Here is a 23,472-nt window from a genome sequence, read left to right on the forward strand (position 1 = left end):
CATTAAATGTTAAGTTTCAAATCATTGGTTTGAAAAGCCACAAACATCAGTGTTGAATTGAGTAGCAAATATTCTCTAACTCCAGGTTCCTGTTCCAATGCCATAGAAAGTTGCTTACCTTGGGCAAGGAAGGTTTTGTGTGTATGCTTCACACAGGCCAAACATTAGTTTTATGACCTTGTGAAAATTTGGGAATAACTCTATCTGCCCAGCATGACTGTGAATGTCCATTCGTAGAGAGTTATAGAATATTTGAGAGCCTCATTCTTCAAAGTGAATCTGTTTTTAGTTAGCAAAATAAAGCAACCCAACCAAGTGGCAAAACTCCAAGGTATGACTGCTACAGGCAGGAAAGGCCAGCCCTTCTGTTTTCACAGTTTGCTTGGCCTGTAAAACTAGAGCACATGTGTTTGCTTATTTAATACAGAGTTTCTGCAACAGCTCTGTCAGGCCAAATTCTTGTAGCCATGAAATATGACCCACGAAATCCATATGTAGGTTGAGTATATGATGCTGCCAACAATAAATGCTGCGTCATACGGTTCCGTGGGTAAGTCCTAGGGATAAACCAGGTGGTTACTTTAATGATGTCCAGCTACCCTTGCACTGCACAGCTCAACCAATGGCATGACCTGCAAGCCCACTTCAAGGTCACCGTAAGCACCACTCCCTGATTGGAGGGGCTCCACGCATCTCCACCACTGGGAAAGAGTTTGCCAGCGTGGTAATGACCTGAAAATACCACTGCATATGTAGAAAACATGCTGAACTAAACAGCAAAGTGCTGGGACTCTTTGGACCTCCCTTGCTTCATGTCAAATGCCACACTCGCAGGATAGACAGCTCTTTAGCACCTTCCAGTTCTCTGATGTTTATAATCTGTAACTACTTAAGCCATTATTTACGAGTTGATGATTTTCATTATTAAGTTTTTTTTTTTTAAATTCCATTGTTGTGGGGGTGTGTATATGTGTTTCTTTCATTGAGAATAAAATTAACTTTAGTTGGTCAGTGCTAAGAATTACTGGTCTCAGAACTATCTGTTAGTCTAGAATTACATTTGCCCTGCCCTGAAGAAGTATGCCACTTTGCAGCATAAATATATGGAAACAAATATATATAATAGAGCCCCACTACAGAAGTAGATATTATGGGACAGATATAATAACAGATGCCCTTTAAACTTGATCTTCTCATGCTAGGCCTAATAGAAGATGGTTAGTTTTAAAGGGTGTGTGTATATATGGGTTACGTTTCAGAAGACATATAATTGGTCTAAATCCAAATAAAACTGAGCTAAGCCCTGACTAGGTTCATTTATATTCATCTATCAACAGCCGTGCAGAGCTGGTTATGTAAGTGCTATGGGATCGCTCCAGCAATTGTTTCCAAGGGTCTTTCGGTCCACTCAGGCTGCGTCCAAAAATAGTTGAGGCCAGGCCTCACTCTGTACTGCCGGATTATGCCTATCTCGCTCGGCTTTCTGGGTTAGATCCTCTGAGATATCATTTTATGAGTGTTCCTGAGCACCGAATGTGTGGGACTCAGTCCCTGCCCCACAAATTCCTTATTACCTGCTACATGAAACCAGTGACAGTGGCACACCCAGGCGGGATGGGAACCGCACGCTCCCAACTGTAGGAACAGGAATGCTGGCGGTGTTAGTTTTGAGGTCGCTGTTAGCTGAGATGACCACCGTGCTGGGCAAAAGCAAACCTCCTTAAGTGAGCCCCCTGGGAGGACTCAGAGAGAAAGGTGCCCTTGGAGGGAGGGTGCACCAACAGGACCTCAGACAATCCCAGTGAGACAGTGAGAAGCCTGCAGGGGCCATTCTCCAGGGGCCTTCTCTCCTGGCGGTGCAGCTGACAGGCCTGGGGAGGCAGAGCCCCTGGGCTCTCCCTGGCAGCGCTCGGTGCATTTCCAGGGGAACGGCTTGGCAGCCCTGTGCTGGGCGGTGTGCTCCATCAATTTCTATGGTACCTGTCGCCATGGCACCTACTTGCTCTGAAAAACACAGCTAAAAACAGAGCCTAAAGAGAAGGAGCGCAACCCACTTCCCTGCAGTTACCTTCTCCTGCAGCTGTCGCTACACCTTACGATCGCCCTCAGGGGCCGTTTCCATTCCGAGTTGCCGGGTTTTTGTCGTGTGTGACCTTAAAAAATAAGAGGCTTACTATCTACCTCAGCATCATCTTGGAGATGATGTAGTCTGAGGCTTCAAAAAATTCCCACTCAACAATCCTCCAGGGGATGCACTCACACAGGAAGCGGCTTATCCCAGGGCTTGTCCAGGGCCCGGATCAGGTGTTTTGGGGAAAAGGGACAAAGTGGGGAGTGGGGAAGAAGGACTGTGATGTCAATGTGCACAGACGACCCAAGAAAGGACCTGTGCTTGTTCCTGTTACGGCAGGGCTGACCGAGAATAGACCGAGAGACACACACAGAGATCTTGGCAATACATGTTTTATATGCCGGCCGGCAAGGCTCAGAGGGGAATTTGCTCTCCCCAAATTCTGAGCACCAGACAAAGAGCATTGCAGTCTTTTATACACTCTGCTTAAGGAGGAGGGGCACAGCTACAACAGGGTTAACTTTAGTGAGGCAGGGTCCTGAGCCACTTTACAACCTGGTACACTGCTTGCTAAAGGTGATTTATGATGGGAAAGTTCACAGGGCAGGAGAGGAGGAGGGGCATGGTCACAACAGGGTTAACTTTAGTGAGCCAGAGCCCTAAGCTACTTTACAGCCTGGTACGTTAATTGCTACAGGTGGTTTATGAGGGGAAGGTCGCAGGGGAGGAGGGGGCCCAGGTAAGGATCGCAAGGAAAAAAAAGCCCGGTAGTGGTAGTGGAATTTCTAAGAATTCCACTTCAGTGGAATTTTCCAATCTTCCACTTCATTCCAACAAAGAGGATCATGATCTTTCCCAGAAACACACTGGAAATTCTCTTCAGGGAGAGATCCACAAGGCTAAAGCACTTCCCTGGAGGTTTTCCTTAAGTCAACAGTCACCCATCACAGCAGAGCGCTTTGCCCGGCGCCTGGCGTCAGACAGCACGTGAGTGCGAATCCTGACTCGGCCACTGCTAGCCGTGCGAGATTAGGGGGCAGCCTCTGGGAGGTTAAACTTACTCTTCTGTGAAACGGACCTCACTGGGACAAGCCACTTGCTGAGACCTCAGCCGTCACGGTCATTCCTTGGTTTTCTCATCTATAAAAGAGGGAGAATAATGGCACCTGCCTCAAAGGAGCTTTGCGACAGTTCTAGGACATAATGCACGCAGAGCACTGAGAGAGCACCTGGTGTGCAGCACGTGCTCAGTAACTGCTGGAGGTGAGGGTGTGGGCGGAGGAAGACAGCAATGACGGCTGGGACCACAGGATGCCCAGTGGCTGCCGTTTGCTTTCAGCCCTGCCTTGGTTCTCCCAGGCCTGACTTCCTGTCCTCAGTCCCAGCAGGGCAGATGCAAACTGGGCCCCAGTTCACGAACAGTCCCCTGCGTCCAGAGTCCCACATTCATCAATGTCCTTGGGCATAGCAAATGTAGATGAGGACGAAGTCATGCTTTGAAGCAGGTGTCACCATGCAGAAGGGTCATCAGCCCAGGCGCTGAGACGATGCACAAGACAGAGGAATTCTCATGTCCTGGAGAAAACCCCAAGGTGGTTACTTGCCTTTGGCCTTGGGGGTCAACAACCTTGAGGGCTCAAGCCTCCCCTTTGCCTACTTGTCAGCTGAGTGACTTTGGACAAGTCACTTAACGTCCCTTTCCTTCCCCATCTGTGAAACGGGGCACCGCCTCCTGTCTCAGAGGGAGGCTGGGCCATTAAAAGAGAAAATGCAGAAAAACCCTATAGCCTAGAGTCAGCACATAGTGGGCTCTCGGTAACTGTGGTCTCCCTTCTTTTCTAACCCCCAACTGCACATTTTAAGGCAGAGTAAATACCCCATTTAATGAATAAAGACTTTATAATAGAAGGAAGTAGGCCCACTTCCTGAATTTGCTAGAAATCTTGATAAAGCTGCACTAAAACTCCCAGGCTCACACAAAGCCTGAGCTCCTCCGCCCCACCCGAGGCCCTGGGGCTAAGATGCCCCTTCCAACTCCCTCACCCGCCTCTCAAATGCTCCATTTCTCACAACTCGCTCTCAAAAACAAAGAACTTCTGCTGCTCCAGCCAAACAAATCTGCGGGCTGCAAACACACACAGCTTACTCCTTCCTGTCTTTTTATTTTACAAAAGCAGTTTTCCTGTTGTGATCATGTGGCCTTCTCCTTGGCCAACTCCACTCCCCACAAGGGCTCCCAATTTGCATCTGGGGATCCATGTGCTTCCGAGGAACCGGACTCTACGCCAAGGCGCTGGGGACGGAACATGTGACTTAAGCTAAGCCAATCAGCTAATTCCATCCCCCTGCATGCAGGGATTGGTTCATGTGATCTGAGGTTGTCCAATCAGAAGGACTCTTCCCGATGATGGGGACAAATGGTGAGCGTGGGGTTTAGATGTGAAGCCTGGGACTGGCCCAGCCATTGCTCTGTGATAAGCAAAGCCCGCACGGAGGCCAAACTGACACACAGACAAACTCACACACAGACGAGCACCACTAAAAGAGGTGGAGCTGGAGCCAGGATGACATCATGAATACCTAGATCGGTCTGCACCTAACACTTGCCCTACCTCTGAATTTCTTAGTTTCACTAGTCAATAAGTTCCCTTCATGTTTAAATCAATTGGAGTTGGATTTTCTATAAGGATAAAAGTCTCTAGAACATTCTTCCTCTTTGCAATTTCAGGGCCCTCACCACACTCAAAGTTCAATTCCAACGTTAGTTCTTGAAGAAACTTCTGTCCCTTCATTTAATTCTATTTCCTCCTTTACCCTCTAGCCCCTATGTGCCATTTATTAAGTATCAACCAAGTACCTAATACTAAGATTAAAACCCATGGAGATTGGTAATGTCTCCGTTTTTCCAAAGAGAACACTCAGGCCCAAAAGACTGTAAATCATTTTCTCCAAGGCTACCCGTTTAGTAGTTGCTAAGGTCAGGACCGGAAACCAGGACCCTGTGTAATATGTAGGCTATAATAAGTTCTGATTTCTTTATCTAAATACTAAATTATTTTATTTCCCCAGTTGGATTATAAATTTCTTGAGTACGAGGCTATTTGTTCTTCCTATTTTGACCATTCATGTAGTTACTTGGTAAGTGTTTGTTACCAAATGGTCAGTGGAACCTCCTGCAACTGGAAACATCCTGTCCTAGGGCCCTGACAAGGCTCAAAGGTCTGCTGAGTAGTTTAAAAAGTACCAGGCATTGGCCTAAGTGCTTGAAAAATGTAATCTCATTTTCAAAAAATGGGTCATTGTATTTACGTTATTCTTGGACCGAAGGGCCAGTGGCTTTTTGCCAAGGCCTGTGAGTAGAACCTGTTTAGATTAGGAGAAGGGGTTATATACAGAGGAACAGATGTAGGGGCAATATCCCCTTACGGCAGCACACAGCTGGGTGGGAAGGAAGGGCAAGCCTTCTGGGTTTAATTCTTGACTCTATTTCTTATCAAGTGGGTGGTCTTGGGCAAGTTAATTTGTGTATTTGTGCCTCCGTTTCTTCATTTGACAAATGAAGATATAATCTCAACACCTCTGTGGGTTGTTGAAAGATTAAATCATGTTAGTCAAACACCCAGCACAATGCCTGGCACAGTCTTGCCCTTTCACTATATTTCTCCTTTGCTGAGCACAAATTGTTACCGAAAGTTCGACACTTGCCCTCCAGGCTGCATCAGAAGAACGAGGACAAGTGGTTTGAGGAGAAGGAAAGAGAGATTTATTAATTTGCCGGCAAATGAGGAGGATGGAGACTACTGTCTGAAAAATGCCATCATCCTAATAATAAGCAGAAATAGAGAGCTTTTAAAGGGTGGGTTCTCAGCTTTAGGTAACTGCTGTTTAACTACAGCTAATGTTCCTGATTGTCCAATCTCCACCTGGCTGAAGACAACCTCGTGGACCTCCCTCCCCCAGGTCCGGGCTGAGCCATCTCCTGTAGCACAAAGAACAAAAGACATTGCCCTGCCCCTCCCAACCACTGGCCTGAGACAGGGATGCAGCCTTTAGTTCTCAAAAAGGAGTGGAGGATGTTTTCAAGAGACAGAAAATATTTTTGCGGTTTTTTCAGGCCATTCCCTCTGTTACAAGATCAGTGGCTTGTCCTCAAGGTATGTGTCCCCCCTGCTCCGTGGAAGATGGCCAACCCTACCCAGGAACCAAAGAAAGATACAGAAGTTCAAGAAAACACTGGCCACCAGGTGGAGAGAAGTTTCTATCCCATTCCTTGCCAAACAGATTTGCTGCTGGAAAGGCAGAGCGAGTTAAGAAAGGCTTGTAGCCTGCTTTGTTTCATTGCAAACTCATTGTGTTTAGATTATACCTAAACCTTTTTCCTTTTGTCTCTGCTAAGCAAGCCAAGAACACTTCCAGATCTGATAGCCTGAGCACCAGGTCTGACTAAAGAAAAGGGAGGGAATTGGCTGGGTGGCCCAGCACACATTTTCAATTGAAATGTAAAATCGTTCCTCAGAACAGCCAAAACTTCCATGAGATTTTGAGTGTTACCAAATAACCAGTATATATTTGCTCAGGCGTCTTTGTCGGTAAAGGAGAATGTTATACCTCTTTAGGCAAATTCACTTGAGGTGCTTTTCTCTGGGCCTTAGGTGGAGTTAGAGAGGCCTGAGGGACAAGAGATAAGGAATCTTTACCTTTTATTACCCTCTTCTAACCTCCTCTTTACCCAAAGAAGGAGGTTAAGCCCAGGATTTTGTTCCACCCCAAAATGAGTTCTCTGTTGTTGAATTGTTCCCATGCTTCTGGAAGCAGTTCAGTTTCTATTTATGACAGGCAGTGTTCTTGGAGTGTAGCTCTTCAGGACACCTGCACCAGGATCCTGAAGTGTTTGTTAAAAATGCAATTTTCTGGCTCCAAAGCATTCCTGCTGAATTAGACTCTGCACAAATGATTGAGAACCCTGGGTAGCAGTTAAGAACACAGGTTTTAGAGTCAGATAAATATGGACTGAACTCCAAGCTCTCTACTACTGTTAGGTAGATAGTGAGGGATTCCGGTCTCCTAGGGATGAAAGTGGGTGCCATGGCCCCCATCTTGGTCCTGCTCCACCCTAATCCTTTCCCGAGCGACTGCCATACCTAGGGGAGGAGGGAATACCCTATGAATAGGCCAATCGCAACTTAGTGCGCCAGCTGCAAAAAATGCAGAGGACTCTCTAGCCCACGGGACAAGCAGCATAGGTACCATAGAGTCCAGAAATTGACCTAGAATGACCCACAGGTGTAGTAATGCAACTCCCAACTGTCCTATCAAAATGGTTCCATGGTGACATCTGAGCCACAGGAAGGTCCCAATCTGTGCACTATAAAACAAGACGCAGACCATAACCAAGCCCTTTTTGTGTGCTTCCCTTTCCTCTCTCTTTGCTGTGACAAACGGGTCCGGTCATCATTTGTGGCATTTATATCATGGTCTATAAACCTGTATCTTGCTCTTGCCCTATAATCTTATCTTTCTCTCCTCAATAAACCTCATTTTTGTGCTTGCCTTACTTCAGTATGTCTAGTCATTCTTTCGCCACCAGCACACTAAGAACCGACTTTTCACACTGAAACCTGACACTACCTTCTACCTGTGGTCCTTGGGCAGGCTATTTAAACTCTCTGGGTCTCAGTTTTATCACCTGTGCAAAGGAAATGCTGAACAGTCAAGGGATATGGAACTCATGTGGTTGTTACAAGGATGAAATGAAATAATCCTGTTTAGCAATGCTTGGCACATAGTAAATGTTCAGTACATGATAACTTCTTTTTATATAACACCTACACTCAAAAAGTCTTAGAATACTACAAGAAATAATAGATAAACTTGGCCATTACAACCAGCATTAAGATCCTTGCTAGGCTGGCCGCGGTGGCTCACGCCTGTAATCCTAGCACTCTGGGAGGCCGAGGTGGGAGGATCACTTGAGTTCAGGAGTTCGAGATCGGCCTGAGCAAGAGGGAGACCCCGTCTCTACTAAAAATAGAAAAATTAGCTGGACGTCATGGTGTAAGCCTGTAGTCCCAGCTACTCAGGAGGCTGAGGCAGGAGGATCGCTTGAGCCTAGGAGTTTGAGGTTGCAGTGAGCTATGATGATGCCACTGCACTCTGTCCAGGGCAACTGAAAGAGACTCTGTCTCAAAAAAAAAAAAAAATCCTTGCTAGTACTATCCGCTGGTACAGATTTTGACAAGTCTACAGTCCTGAAATCCACCAGGATTCACATCTGATCCTCAAGAACGGGCCAACCAGGAGAGGGCAGCAAGAGAGAGCCAGAACATAACTGTTGCTAGTCTCATCCCAATGCCTAGGTGATGTGGGCACTTAACTTAGGTTTGTTCAGGTTGGTACTCATTTCAAAAGATGGCAAATGGTCTGGGCAGAGGTGTGACAGCATGGATTACTAATGGGAGATAGTTGTTTATTAGACTCTTGACTTTCATAGATTATTTACTTTCTCATAGATTTATTTACTCTCGACTTTTATAGATTTACAAGCATCACTATATTATAGGAAACAACAAAATGTCATTGAGACAGAGATCTTGGGAGATAATCTAAACCGAGTTGGCAAACTTTTTTGTATGGCCTAAGAGTTTTTACATTTTAACGGGCTCTGAAGGAGGAGAAGGAAGCGGTGGAGGAGGAGCAGGAAAGAAAGGGAAGAAGGAGAAGAAACAATATGGTGGTTAATTTTATGTGTCGACTTGACCGCCTCCCAGGGTGCTCAGGTACTTGATTCAACATGATTTCTGGGTATATCCGCGAGGGTGTCGGGATGAGAGCAGCATGCGAATCGGCAGGCTGAGTAAGGAAGATCCACCTGCACCAAGTTCAGTGGTCGTCATACAAACCACTGAGGGCCCGAACCGAACAAAAAGGCAGAGGAAGGGAGAGTCTGCTCTCTGCCTGCCTGCCTGAGCTGGGACATTGCTCTTCTCCTGTCCTTGGACTGGGGTTTTCCCCATCAGCATTCCTGGGTCTCAGGCCTTTGGATGCAGGCTGGAATTTGTATCACTGGCTTTCTTTGTCTGTAGCTTGCAGATAGCGGACGGTGGGATCTCTCGGCCTCCGTAATCCTGGGAGCCGATTCCGAATAATAAATCTCTTTATCTATATCTCCTACTGGTTCTGTTTTTCTGGAGAACACTGACTTGTACAGACAGAGCTGTATGTGTCCCACACTGCCCGAAGTATTTCCTACCTGGTCCTTTACATAAGTTTGTTGAGCCCCAGTCAAGGCCACTCGGGAGCCGAATGTTCACTTAGCACATGGTCTCTAAGGTCAACATAATTCAAATTCCCACTCCATCAGAACACAAATCCTTATATGCCACTGATGTGTTACCCAGTGAGCAAATGCCACAGGTCCACTATTCTTAGCTAGGCAGGGAACACATCTTAGTTCCAAGATGTTTGTCTGCATCAAAGAAAACCCTCAGGACTAAAAGAAGACAAAGACAGAATAAGATAGGAAAGCGACAGGCCAATTTCACTCCTGGATACAGATGTCCAAATCCTAAAGAGTATTAGCAAACCGAATCCAGCAACGCATCGTTGGGGCTCTGAAAATGATGCCCCAAAGCCTGGCGCTTTGACGGGATGAGTACTTTGAACTGCAGGACATTGGAAGGGGCTCAGAAGCAAGATCTTTCTGACCTTCTCCTGCCCTTCTGTCTCCTGCTCCCCTCTCTCCCCCAAGGCAGGCCACAGAAATTAGAATCCTTCTTCCCCAAGGCCAGTCATAGAAACTAGAACCCTCCTCCCTTAAAGCCAGCCGTAAAACCTAGAAACATTGCTCTACCCTTCCCCTGCCTTTCTGTGTAAGAGCTGGCCATAAAGAAATTCTCTGAGCTGCCTTGTCTGATAGTAGGCCACAAGACCTTCATTCCAGAAGAGGTCCTGCCCTACACCGGGGGTGAAAGAATGCCACACAGAGATGTCGAGAAGAAATCTGAACAGACAGGCTTTGCTGGCTTTGCCCCAGTCTGTTAGCGTTAGATCTTTCCCTTTCATCCAATCACATTTCTCTGTGACTGCCCAGTGTTCACTGAATCTAAGCATAAAAATAGTTTTCCCTCCATCTTTTGGTCTTCATTTTTAAAGGCTCCCATGTCATGTAAAACTTTGATTAAATAAATCTGTTATGTTTTTCTCTTGTTAACCTATCTTTTGTTACAGAAGTGTCTCCCTTAAAATGAGGAGAAAGGTATCATACCTTCTCCTCCCCTATAGTATAAAAAAAGTTAATATATCATAAACCAACTTGGAATTACCCAAGGAATTCAAGATTGGTTTAATATTAGAAATGTGATTCATGTAATTCAGCATATTTTCAGATTAAAGGCAAAAAAAACCCCATCTTAATAAATGCAGAAAAAATAGCATTTAACATCTATCGATAATAAAAATTCAATTAGTTTGAACTAGAACTTGATAAAGAACATCTAGCAAGGTAAAAAAAAACATCTATCCCATACTTAATGGTGAAATGCTGAAATCATTCCCTTTAAGATCAGGAGCAAGGCCTATGCAATCCTATTATCACATTATACCCACCTATATAGAGGAATAAAAAAGAAAGCAGGGCTGGGTGCAGTGGCTCATGTCTGTAATCCCAGCACTTTGGGAGGCTGAGGCAGGAGGATCACTTCAGCCCAGGAGTTCAAGATCAGGCTGGGCAACATAGTGAGACCCCTGTCTCTACAAAAAATAAGAAAAATTAGGCTGGGCGTGGTGGCTCACGCCTGTAATCCTAGCAGTCTGGGAGACCGAGGCGGGAGGATTGCTTGAGCTCAGGAGTTCGAGACCAGTCTGAGCAAGAGCGAGACCCTGCCTCTACTATAAATAGAAAAGAAATTAGCCAAACAACTGAAAATAGAAAAAATTAGCAGGGCATGGTGGCGCATGCCTGTAGTCCCAGCTACTCGGGAGGCTGAGGCAGGAGGATTGCTTGAGCCCAGGAGTTTGAGGTTGCTGTGAGCTAGGCTGATGCCACGGCACTCTAGCCAGGGCAACAGAGTGAGACTCTGTCTCAAAAAAAAAAAAAAAAAAAGAAAGAAAAATTAGATGGGTGTGGTGGTGCATGCCTGTAGTCTCAGCTATTCGAGAGGCTGAGGCAGCAGGATTACTTGAGCCCAGGAGTTTGAGGTTGCTGTGAGCTATGATAGTGCCACTATACTCTAGTCTGGATGACAAAGTGGGACCTTGTCTCTAAGAAAAAAAGAAAGCGAATAAAAATGATAAAAATGTGTAAGACTTGGGAAGGAAGAAAAAAACCTAATGTTGGGAAAACTCAACATTATCTACTGATAAATTATTAAAATTAGTAAGAGTTTAGGAAGATTTCTGGATACAAAATCAACATATAAAAGTCAATTGCATTTCTATTCACCAGTAATAGTTAGAAAATTTAATTTTAAAACATAACATCTATAATAGCATGAACAAATATCAAATACTCAGGATAAAATCTAACAAAACATGTGAAAGCCCTTTATGGAGAATATGGTAAAGCTTTACTGAAAGACATCAAAGAAGAACTAATAAATGGAGAGACAACATGTTCATGACAGAAAGACTCAGTAGCATAAATATATCGGTTCTCCCCAAATTGACATATATATTCTAGGCGATTACAATCAAAATCCTAAACAGGTTTTCAAAAAGAAGCTGAACAAGCTGATTCCAAAATTCACATGGAAGAGTAAAGGGCCAAGATGTACCAAATCACTTTTCAAAAAGAAAAACAAACAAGTGTGTGTTGGGGAAGGGGACCTGTCTTCTACCAGATATCAAGACTTATAAAACCATAGTAATTAAGATTGGGTGAAAGAACTCCTATAACTCAACAACAAAAACAAATGAAAAACATGGGCAAAGGACTTGATGGACCGTTCTCCAAAGAAGCTATACAAATGGCCAATGCATGCATGAAAAGATGCTCAGCATTACTAATCATTACAGAAATGCAAATCAAAACCACAATGAGATACCACACAACACACACATTAGGATGGCTATTATCAAAGACAAAAACAAAATTAAAAAATAAGTATTGGCAAGGATGTCGGGAAATTGGAACCCCTGCACCTTGCCAGAGTGAATGTAAAATGATGTAGCTTCTGTGAAAACGGTATGGTGGTTCCTCAAAAAATTCAACATCGAACTACCACAATCCAGCAATTCCACTTCTAGGTACATACCCAAAGAATGGAAAGCAGAGACTTGAACAGATACTCGTACACTAGTGTTCACAGTGGCATTATCCACAATAGCCAAAAGTGGAAGCAACCCGAATGTCCACTGATAGATGAATAGATAAATATAGTACACACATACAATGGAATATTATTTAAATTTTAAAAAGAATGAAATTCTGATATATGCTACAACATGGATGTACCTTGAAGACATCATAAGTGAATGACTCCAGACACAAAAGGAAATATGGTATGATTTTACTTATACGAGGCACTTAGAGTAGTCAAATTCATAGAGACGGGAAGTAGAATGTGGTCGCCAGGGGCTGGAGGAGGGGAGAGAGGGCTACAGGGTTGCAGTTTGGGATGATAAAAAAAGTTCTGGAGGAGGGTGATGGTGATGGTTGCACAACAATATGAATATACTAAATGCCACTGAACTTTACACTTAAAATAGTTAAAATTGCAAATTTTATGCCATGTATATTTTACCGCAATTAAAGAAAAAGGATTGAGTGATGTTAGAACAGGTATAAACAAACATATCAGGAGAGCAGTGTGTGTCGGTACTATTCAAAGTATGACCTGTGCACCTACCTGTGCTGTCTTTGAACTCTTTGTCAAGGGCCCACAACAGGCACAGCATTGACAAGTGGGCATTTAGAAGCTTTGATAGCAACTTGACAGAGTAGGTTTATGTCTGCTTTCTCATCATGAATCTAATCATAAAAAATTGGGGCCTTTATTTTGTGTCTTTTTTTCATTTCATTTTCCTAGTAATTAATTTTTATCATATTTACAAAAATAGTGGTCTGCAATGGATTTTGGGAAAACTGGAGTTCAACACAGAAAATCTGAGAGCTCAGGGAAAAAACCCGTACTCATATATGGAAACTTGACTTCTGACAGAGAGGGCATTGCAGATAAGTGGGTAAAGAAGTAAAATTGGAAGCTAATTATCTTACAACCGTCACAAAAATCAAATCCAGGTAGATTAAATACTTAAGCTTGAAAGATTAAATACTTAAATATGAAGGACAAAATTAGAAACTTTTAGAAGATAATAGAAAAGAACATCTTTATGACCTCAAGTTGGAAAAGGTTTCTTAGACAAGATGAATTTGACATCAAAATTAAGAACTTCTGTTCAAAAGTCACCATAAGTAAAATGTAACAGCAATCCCAAACTGCAAGTAGACAACTGAACATATAAACCAATCTAGAATCATCATCCAGAATATGTAAAGAACTCTCATGAATCAGTAAGAAAAAGACTGCTGGGCACAGTGGCATGAGACTGTTCAACCACCGAGTCCCAGATCTTTGCACTTATGTCTACAAATCCTGCAGTGGCCTTCCAGAGTACACAGTTTCCAGAAGGGACATTGTCTTGATGCCACCCATAGAGGGCAATGGACATGGAAGAGCCTTGCAGAGAGCATGCCCAGGCACTTCCAGCTGCCGGCAGAACCCACATTTTTCGGTAGATACAGAGTGGCTCCTGGCCAAACCTCTTCACTAGAAGGTTGGATCAGTAGTGGCAGTGTACTGTTTCTCCTTCTCCCATTACTAAAGGCAAGTGTTTTTTTATTGCAAGCATCTTATTTTTTCTCTACCATGAAATGCTGGCGGTGTTTAAATTTATCATTTAGCTCTTGGTTGACAGATTATTAACAGCAACATCCTCACCTGACCAAGAATGCACATGAGCCAGCTCTGCTCATGTGTGGGCAGCCTGTACCACACTGGGGTGGTGCATTTCTGGAATTGTTTTCACGGAAAAGGCCATGGGTGGATGCCAGGCAGTCAAGGGGTGGAGTGTAGTGGCCATCTGTTTCTTTCTGTCCTACAGTCGGTTGAACTGTGGCCCCCAAAAAGATAAGTCCAAGCCCTAACCCCTGCATGCCTGTGAATATGATCTTATTTGGAAAAAGGGTCTTTGCAGATGTGATTAAGTGAAAGATCTTGAGATGAGATCACGATGGATCAAGTGAGTAGGCCCTAAATCCAGTAACAAATGTTCTTATTAGAAGAGAAGACACAGAGAGAACAGGAGAAGCACAGAAGGGACAGTCATGGGATGACGGAGACAGAGATTGGAGTGATGCAGCTGTAGGCCAAGAAGCGCAGGGATTTCCTGGGGCCACTGCAGCTGGGAGAGGCAGGAAGGATTATTCCCCAGAGCCCTCAGGACGGGTGCGGTGGTCCTGATGCATCGATTTGAGCTCCTGTCCTCCAGAATGGGGAGATGATACATTTCTATTGTTTTAGCCACCAAGTTTGTGGGGATTTGTTGTGGCAACCCTAAGAAACTATTACATGCCCAGGAAATGTTAAGACTGTCTCTCCTGTCCCCAGTGGGGCCACTAGTCACTATCGTAGACATAGGCGACAAATCAAAATAGCAATTCCCCACTAGTACGATGTTGGGTTTGGGGATGGCCAGATGACGCAAACTGGGCAAGTGGAGTTATCTGCTGAATTTGTACCTCTGTTGGGAGAGAAGAATTTCTTTCCTCTGAAGTTGCAAGATGTGAAGACAATGAGAGCAGAGGCTGCCAGTAGTCATTTCTGTCACCCCATAGAGAGAGCTGGCCTGAGAAGGGAACCAATAGAGAAATGGGCAGAGCCAGAGCCGAGGGGTGAAAGGGAAAGACAGGTCTCGATGATGTCACTTTGACCCTACAAGCAACCACACCTAGATAGATCTACCTCCGGGCTTTTCAGCCAGTAAATTCGCCTTTTTTGCTTAAATCAGTCTAAGACAGAATCTCAGCCCTTCCTGAGTGCAGATTCGGTAGCAAATAAATTTCAAGTACAGCAGGTAAAAAAATCTCATGAGAACAATAAAGCCTTCTGTAAAACGTGAAGACTCGCTTCTGTTCAATCACAGGATCAGAGTGGGTGACAACCAACAGCTCTGTAACAAGACACTTTCCGTGGCCTGTGCCATGCCGCCTTCCATCAACGCTTTCTTCAAGCCTCAGCACACTCAGCTGTGCTATGAGGTTCCCAGAAAGTCTAATCTGCGAATTAACAAGCAGCTATGCCCACAGAGGACCTTTTCTACCTCCAGCCTTAAGTCCTGCTGAACTGTCAAGCCCTCAGGCCAATGCAAGAATGCAATGAATGAGAAAACCCCCAGAGCAGAGAAGGGGTTGGGGAAAAGGGATGATGGTGTTTCTGTTCCCTTAGCTCCTTGGGAGTGAATTAGCGAGGAGCAGCTGTTTCACCCCCAGTTAGCTGGGTATGCAGCTTTTAAATGTCTGCTAATGAAATCCAAATGATGCTTTGTTAAAAAATCAGAAACACCCTGAAGAATTGTTACAATGGACCTTAACTTGATGCATTAGGCTCTGTAGGTGACAGTTAAAAGTTTCTGAAAAAATACAGTTTGTTCCTTTACCACGTCTAGAGCACCACGTCAGGCGATGTGCTTAAGCACGGGGGCTGCTGATGGGAAAGAGGCAAGTAAAACCGTGATGACAGCACCAGGAAGCTACGGTCTGAGAGGTGTCCATGAGCTGAGTGCTGATGGACAACCGGAAATTAGCACCAGGAGGAAGGCTGAAGGAGGCATCATAGGTGAAAGCTTCAGTGTCCACTGGTATACCTGGAGTAAAGATGGAGAGTAGGCCTGGGAAGATAGACAAGACATTGATTAGAGGCCAGATGCAGTGGTTCACGCCTGTAATCCAGCACTCTGGGAGGCTGAGGCGAGAGGATCACTTTAGCTCAGGAGTTCGAGACCAGCCTAAGCAAGAGCGAGACCCCCGTCTCTACTAAAAATAGAAAAATTAGCCGGGCATGGTGGCACACATCTGTAGTCCCAGCTACTCGGGAGGCTGAGGCAGAAGGATCGCTTGAGCCCAGGAGTTTGAGGTTGCTGTGAACAAGAATCATGCCACAGCACTCTAGCCTGGACAACAGAGTGACACTCTGTCTCAAAAAGAAAGAAAGAAATTGATTAGGAAGGGTCATGTCATTAAACTGAAGGAGTAAGAGCTTCATCTGAGAGCTCTGGGAACAATGAAAGGTGGGAGGACACCCTGGGCAGACAGCATTGGAGGGATGATCCCGGCAGTACTTGGGTAGAGGGTGAAAGTAGAAACGGAAGTCCCTCAGGGACCCTATGTCATAGCTATGTGAGAAGCAATCAAAGCTGTCCCCAGTGGTAGGAGAATGAGAGGAAGGGGAGATTCAAGGAATTGGAAGAGGTAGACTCACCAGGACATGATACCTGATTGAATGCAACAGGTGCAACGAGAGGGAGGGATCCAAAATAATTAACATTTCTTTTTTCTGGCACGGGCAGCTGGCTACCTGTGACATTCATGAAAACAAGGGTTACAAAAAGAGACTGATGAGTTTGGCATTAGAATGCTAAGTAGGAAGGAGGCTATGAGGCAGCTCCCAGCAGAGGTCCGTGAGAGAGTGGACGGTCAGCGCCAGATGTCGAGGGCAGATCTGCATGGAGGAGGGAGAACTGGTGGCTGTCAGTTTGTAAGTGGCTGAGGACACTGAGGGAGACAGCAGAGGGCAAGAAAGGCAGGGGACCCAGAGGACATTTAGGGAGCAGGTGGAACAGGAGGTTTCTGTGGAGGAGATAGAAAAAGTGTCCAGGAAAGCAGGGTGGAAACCTAGAAAGAGTGGTACTACAGCAAGAGAGAAGCTCAAGGTATGGGAGTTGCCACAGTGTCAAAGGTCCAGAAAGACAAGGTCAGACCAAAAAAGAAAAGCAAAGCTTGATTTGCAGTATAGCTGTCTCTAGTGACTTTAGTCTGGGTAGTTTGGTCAGGGGAACAGAGTGGGTCAGGGGATATGAGTGAAAGGATATGTACAACTTCTGAAAGATAGTGTTTAGAAGGGGGCTGTTTGCCCTCCAACTCCTTTCCTCCTCTTCCCACAGACAGGAACAGAAGGTGGAGGTGATGTGGAGCCAGCTTGGGCTATGCAGAAGAGAGAGCAATAAGATGGAAGGAACCTGGGTTCCTGAATGACCATGTGGAGCAGAGTTGTTTACTTGTCCTGGACTGACCACCTACCTCTTAGCTATTATGTGAAAGAGCAATAATCTTCTGCCCTTTTTGAGCAAATGTATTCTGGGATCTTTCTGTTATAATTTAGCTTTTACCCTAACTAATATAGAGTGTTTCCCAAAGGCACAGATAATAATAATTTTAGTACTGATAGTAGTATTTATAGAAAGCTTACTATGTACCAGGCATTGTTCTAAACACTTTACGAGTGTTAATACTATCTCAGTTAATCCACACAACACTCCCTAGATGAGAGCCGCTATCCCTATTTTACAGAAAAGGAGGCACAGGAAGATGCAGGACTTTGCCTAAAGACTCACAGGTATTGGGTGTCCAAACCTGCAGTCAAACCCAAGTATTCTAGGGTACGAGATCATACTCTCAGTCATTATGATTTTCAAAGCATAACTTTTTACAATTCCATGTAGTCAAAAAGACATGGCTTAGTTTTCCAGAGAGCTGTGCCTGAATGCTAACCTCAAAATTACTGGAAGACCAAGGCAAATCATTTAGCTTCTCTGTAAGTCAGTTTCCTCCAAGAGAACATGGAAAGGAGACCCAATCTACAGACCTCACAGAGCTTCTGGAAGGATACAGCAAATTCAAGTATGTGTGAGAAATTCTTTGAGGGCTATAACATGTGGCATAAGTAAAATATTACCTTAAGGCAAGCTGGGAAATCCTTAAACCCAAAATAACAAAATGCATTTTATTTTTTTGTTTTTAATGCAAATACCATCTAGCAATTTGGCAGATCTCCTAGAAAGGCTGTGAAATCTGTCAAGGAGAGGGGTACATTTGTTTTTGTGCATCTGTCATGCTTAACTGAAAAAGGGAGATATTAATTGAAATTAATTAAAAGAGCACATCCCTGTGCACCTGGTGTGTGCACACACACACACGCACGCACACACACACACACACACACACACACACACACACACATGCAGAGGCTCTCAAGAGAAGAGAACCATTATTATCAAGACAGGAGGAGCAGCAATCTGCAATGCCCATGAGAACCAGGCAGGTACAGAAGTTGGGGGGGTGGGTCAAGGGGTGCAAGTGCTCACAGTGCAAGAGAGGTGGGAACTTTGGCAAACCAGAAGCTCCAGCTTCAACTTGCTCTGCTGAAAAGTGAGCCCCTGTTGCCAGACCTTTCACATTTATGTGTGAAATTTCCCAATTTTCCAAGAGTGCTCACATTTATAAATAAAACACGTCAGGGGCCACAAGTTGGCCTCATGGGATCCAGCACTGCAGCTGGAAGTGACGTCTGACTCTTTAAGAGGCTTCCTCATAATTATGTAAAAGCTACAGTGTAGCTTTCTGCAGCTAACTCCACCCTGCCCTATCCGGCCCTGCCCCACCCCACCCCTCGCCACCCTCCCCTTCCTTCTTCCCCAGCTTCACCCAACCCCTTCGGTGAAGCCAACCTTCCTATTTCTTCCTACTCCCGGCCTCTCCTTCCCTTCCTTCTGGCTTGCACCCAGTTGCCTTGAAGGCACAAAGCAGCTTCCCTCCCCTGCATGCCAATCAATGCCAACCTTCCTCTTTCTGCCAACTTAATCTCAACCTGCTGCCCTCCTCTAGCATACAGATAACTTTTGCAGTTTTGCATGGTTCTTATGAAGCACGGTGGACTCATGTTAGCTCTCGATCATCGGTAGCAAAGGAGGGCAGCAGGGAAGCACAGAGAAGAGACCCTCAAAGTCACCTGGCTCTGCCTTTAGCATTGGGCAGCACACAGGTCTGAAGCAGCTGCAGTCTCCTGTGCCCCATTGGTGTCAGTGCCCCAGATGGAGGCTGAGACACGCTAACTTGTGGCCTGAAGAAAGCCTTGGAGAAGATTTACAGAGCTCTGCCTGTGGCTCCATAAATTAATATAACTATATTAGAGACAGAAATGGTTTCAGGAGTTTTGCAGAGCTTTGCCCTGAAGGAATATGTGAACGTGTTAGTTTGCATATCAAAAGCTGCTTCACCTCAGGAGGGCAAATCAAAGGTCAGTGGCAGCTGCTTTCCAAGGTGACCCACTGCAAATCTCAGACCTGTGGCTCTGGCTTGCTTTGAAAGCAGGTCTGCTAGGAGCCACAGGATGAGAGCTGATCAAACAGTGCCCACCCCGAGAGACAGCCACCTGTGGCTAAAAACAATAAGCCCAAGGGACAGTTCCTGCTTGACTTATGACTACCTGTCTCCATTTGCAATTACTTGATAAAAAAAATATGGAGCCACTGTATCTCTGTTTAACCCTTCTGTTAAGTGATAAATTTACCTTAGAACTTAGAAGTTTGTCTTTGAAAGATTTTGTAACCATTTGTTCACATAGATAGAGTTAGTTAAGGGATCTAAAGAAGCCTTTTGAAATACTTTCAACTTAAAACGAACTTCCTGTTATTATGTAAACCTGTTACCCCTGGCAACCGATCACTGTACCTATAAATACCCATGTAAAACTTCACTGGAGGCCTTGTGATTGACGGGGATATCATAAGGACCCCTGAGTACCCCCGCTTTTGTCTTTTATCTTCATAAATCTATAAAACTATACCTTTGTCTCTGTGTATTCTTTTATTTTCATTATTTTCCATTATTTTCTTATCCTTTGGGACAACCCCTACCTAAGGGACCCGATTTTTTGCTGGGAGCGTAGCTACCTCCCCGCATCTGCCTCCAGTCCACGTGGGGTGACCAGCTTGGCCGCAGCCGCACCTCCACCTTTCATTCCCCAAAGGCAGGCAGGGGCCTTTGAGCCCTGTAGGTGTGCAGGAAACGCCAGCCAGCTGGTAGCCCATGTCTGCCACAGCCTGGGGTCCCAGGCCCCCATCGCCACCCCCAGTTTGGGCCATTAGGGCCATCACCTCGTCCCCAGCAAGCCTGTGGCTCAAAGGCTGACTGTTTCCATTTCACTTTCTTTGCTTTCACCACGACCTTGGGCTTCTCAAGGGCAGTGACATGGACGAAAAGGCCCTCACAGGAGGGAGGAGAGGAGGAGAAATACCACCCACATCTGATGCATTACGTCAGTCATCAGGCGCTACCTGTCACGAGCTGTGCCACAACTTTTCAAGGAGAGGAACAGACCGGCCCCAGTGGAGAATTTCAGGGAATTTTCTGCACTGCTAATTGGCTTTGCCCTGCCAGCACCCCAAGGCAGGCTCTTGGTTCCTCTGGTGTGGCGGGGTGTGCGATGTCGCTTGGGGCAGAGGGAGGGGCTGTGCTGTGTTCCCTTCCCTCCTCACTTACTGTTTGTTTGGGACGTCTGGACTAGGGCTACACACAGATCTTCTCTTTGTTTCCACAGCCTTGCAGAATGTGTGCTTCGCTTAGAAAGGCATAAAGATCCCCTTTCTTCTGCTTGCCTGCGCCACCCAGGGTTGCTCTGCAGGGCTCGGGTCTGCAAGCCTGGGCCAGCCCCGGGGGCTGATTGTGGCAGCTCTCTGCTCCCACAGCCTGCGCTCACGTGACCTCCTCGGCAGGCAGCCTGCGCCGGTTCTTAAAGCTGCAGAGCTGCTGGTGGCTGGCTAGACCCTGCAAGCCAGGTTCTCCCTGCAGGAGGTAGCCTGCCCTCCCTGGGCAACGGGGTGGCATCATGCAAGCACTTGGCTGACATCATCTGGGTACTTCTGAAAAATCCTGCTGCCCCGGTCACGGCCCCAGAAATTCTAATGTAATTGATTTAGGGATACAGCCTGGGCATTAAGGATTTTCAAAATTCCCCAAGTGATTCTAAAGTGCAGCCAATCTTGGGAATCACCATCTACGCTGCTCAGACTTCCTGAATCGCTCCGGGATCCTGTGAAACTGCGGATTCCGACCCAGAAGTGCTGGAGTCAGCGAGATTCTGCATTTCTAACAAGCGCCCACATTATGCAGCTGCTGGTCCGTGGGCCACACTGCGAATAGCAGGGGAGACGTTTCAAGCTTAGATTTGCATGCTGCCGCCCACTTAGTGGCCTTGGTAAGTTTCTCTCTAGGCCTCAGTTTCTTCCTCATTCACGTTGGTAGGCTGTTTGGAGGAGTAACTGAGATGGTAAGTAAGCACAAAGCGCCAGAACAGTACCCAGCACTCAGGCAGTGCTCAAAACATGTTGGCTGTTGCATGATTTTCTGCGGGATGCCTCCTGCAAGGTGAAAACTGGTTTTGCTTTCTTCAGATCTTTCTCCTGCTTCGCTCTGGACGCAGTACAGTTGACCCTCGAACAACATGAGGGTTGGGGACACCGACCCCCAAACCATTGAAAATCCATGTATAACTTTTGACTCCCCCAAAACTTCACTACTATTATAATAGCCTACTGTTGACCAGAAGCCTTATCAATAACAGTAAACAAGTGTTTTGTATGTTATATGTACTACATACTGTATTCGTACAATAAAATAAGCTAGAGAAAAGGAAATATTATTAAGAAAATCATAAGGAAAACATATTTACTGTTCATTAAATGGAAGTGGATCATCATAAAGGTCTTCATCCTCCTCATCTTCATGTTGAGTAGGCTGAGGAGGAGGAAGAAGAGGGGTTGGCCTTGCTGTCTCAGGGGTGGCAGAGGCGGAAGAAAGCTCGTGTAGAAGCGGACCTGTGCAGTTCAACCCTGTGCTCTTCTAGGATCGACTGTATTAAGCCCAAACACCACATGAGGCCCTTCAGGAAACAGCACCTGGCGGCCCCTGGGCTCCACCTTCGCGCCTCTCGTCTCTGTACCCACACCCCCCAAACACAAGCCACTCACCTGAGCGCATCGCAGGCACTTCTCTCAGCTCCAAGCCTTTGCATGTCCCTTCCCAGGCCTAGTTATTCTTCCCACTCTCTTCCTCCACCTGGCTACCTTCTTTTCCCTTCCCTTAGGACTTGGCACAGGTGTGACTTCCTCTGGGCACCTTTCCTGGCTTCCAAGACCACGTGCGGTGCTGCCTCTGTGTTCCCAGCAACACTCGACGCTTCCCTTCCCGAAGCTCTTACCCGTAGGCATTGCCAATGTCGACTTACTTGTCTGTCTGCCTCCACTGCCTGTAAGTTCAGGGTGGGCAGGGCCTGTCTTGCTCACCGCCAAGTTATCAACTGACTCATAGTAAGTGTTCAATAATATTGGCATGAGTGAGTGAATGAATGAATGAATGGGTTTAAGTAAAAGGTCTCTTTCATCATAGAATCAGAAACGTCTATGTCATGCAGCCTCACCCACGCAGGGTGCTGTCTCTGACCTGCTGGACCCTAAGGCATAGCTCTGCAAAGGTCCACAGTGACCACTGCCACCCGTCCCACGTGCTCTCCAGCCCCAGCTTGCCTGCAGAGCCCTCGTGTCTAAGTTGCTCTGTTTGGTGTCATGTTTCCAGAGAGTTAAATAAAGTAAATAGAAAGGTAGTTATTAGATTGGTGCAAGGTCACAAAGGAGGAGGATCCCATCTATCATGTTAAACTTTATTAGACAAGAGCCAACAGACAGAAGCAACTCAAGTGTCCATCAGCAGATGAGAGGATAAACAACACATGGTATATACATTGCATAGGAGTATTATTCAGCCATCAAAAGGAATGAAATTCTGATACATGCTACATACAACACGAATGAAACTTAAAGACAGCCATAGTCTGCGTGTTTGTGCCCCTCCGAAATTCCTATGTTGAAGTTCATATGTTGAGCCCTCTTGATGAGACTGGTGCTCTTTTATAACAATGCACAGAGAGCTACCTTGTCCCTTCCACCACGTGAGGACACAGCAAGAAGGTGCCATCTGTGAACGAGAAAGTGAGCCCTCACCAGACTTTGAACATACCAGCACCTTGATCTTGGACTTCCCAGTCTCCAGAACAGTGAGAAATAAATTTCTGTTGTTTACAAGCTACCCTGCCTGCGCATGGCATTTTGTTACAGCAGCACGAATGAACTAAGACAAAGCCATGAAGCTAAGTGAAATAAGCCAGACACAAAAGGACAAATATTGTACGATTCCACTTAGATGAAGCACGTAAAGTAGGCAAGTTCATAGAGACAAAAAGTAGAAGAGTGGTTACCAAGGGCTGGAGGGAGGAGAAGGGGAGTTATTTCTTGATGGGTACAGAGTTTCTATTTAAGATGATGAAAAAGTTCTGGAAATAGGTAGTGGTGATGGT

The 23,472-nt window shown here is 45.6% G+C and overlaps 1 protein-coding gene across 1 annotated transcript in view; it reads right to left on the reverse strand.

The window, feature by feature from the left end:
- Positions 1 to 20,806, reverse strand: part of LOC105822929 (chromosome unknown open reading frame, human C14orf159) — a 74,948-nt gene extending 54,142 nt beyond the window's left edge. Inside the window, exon 1 of the mRNA XM_012660004.1 lies at positions 20,604 to 20,806. The gene's annotated coding sequence lies outside the window, so the exon portion shown is untranslated. The remainder of the gene's footprint in view (positions 1 to 20,603) is intronic.
- Positions 20,807 to 23,472: the final 2,666 nt, after the last annotated feature.

Source organism: Propithecus coquereli, unplaced genomic scaffold (assembly GCF_000956105.1).
Source record: "Propithecus coquereli isolate 6110/MARCELLA unplaced genomic scaffold, Pcoq_1.0 Scaffold646, whole genome shotgun sequence".
In the NCBI taxonomy this organism is placed as follows: Eukaryota; Metazoa; Chordata; class Mammalia; order Primates; family Indriidae; genus Propithecus; species Propithecus coquereli.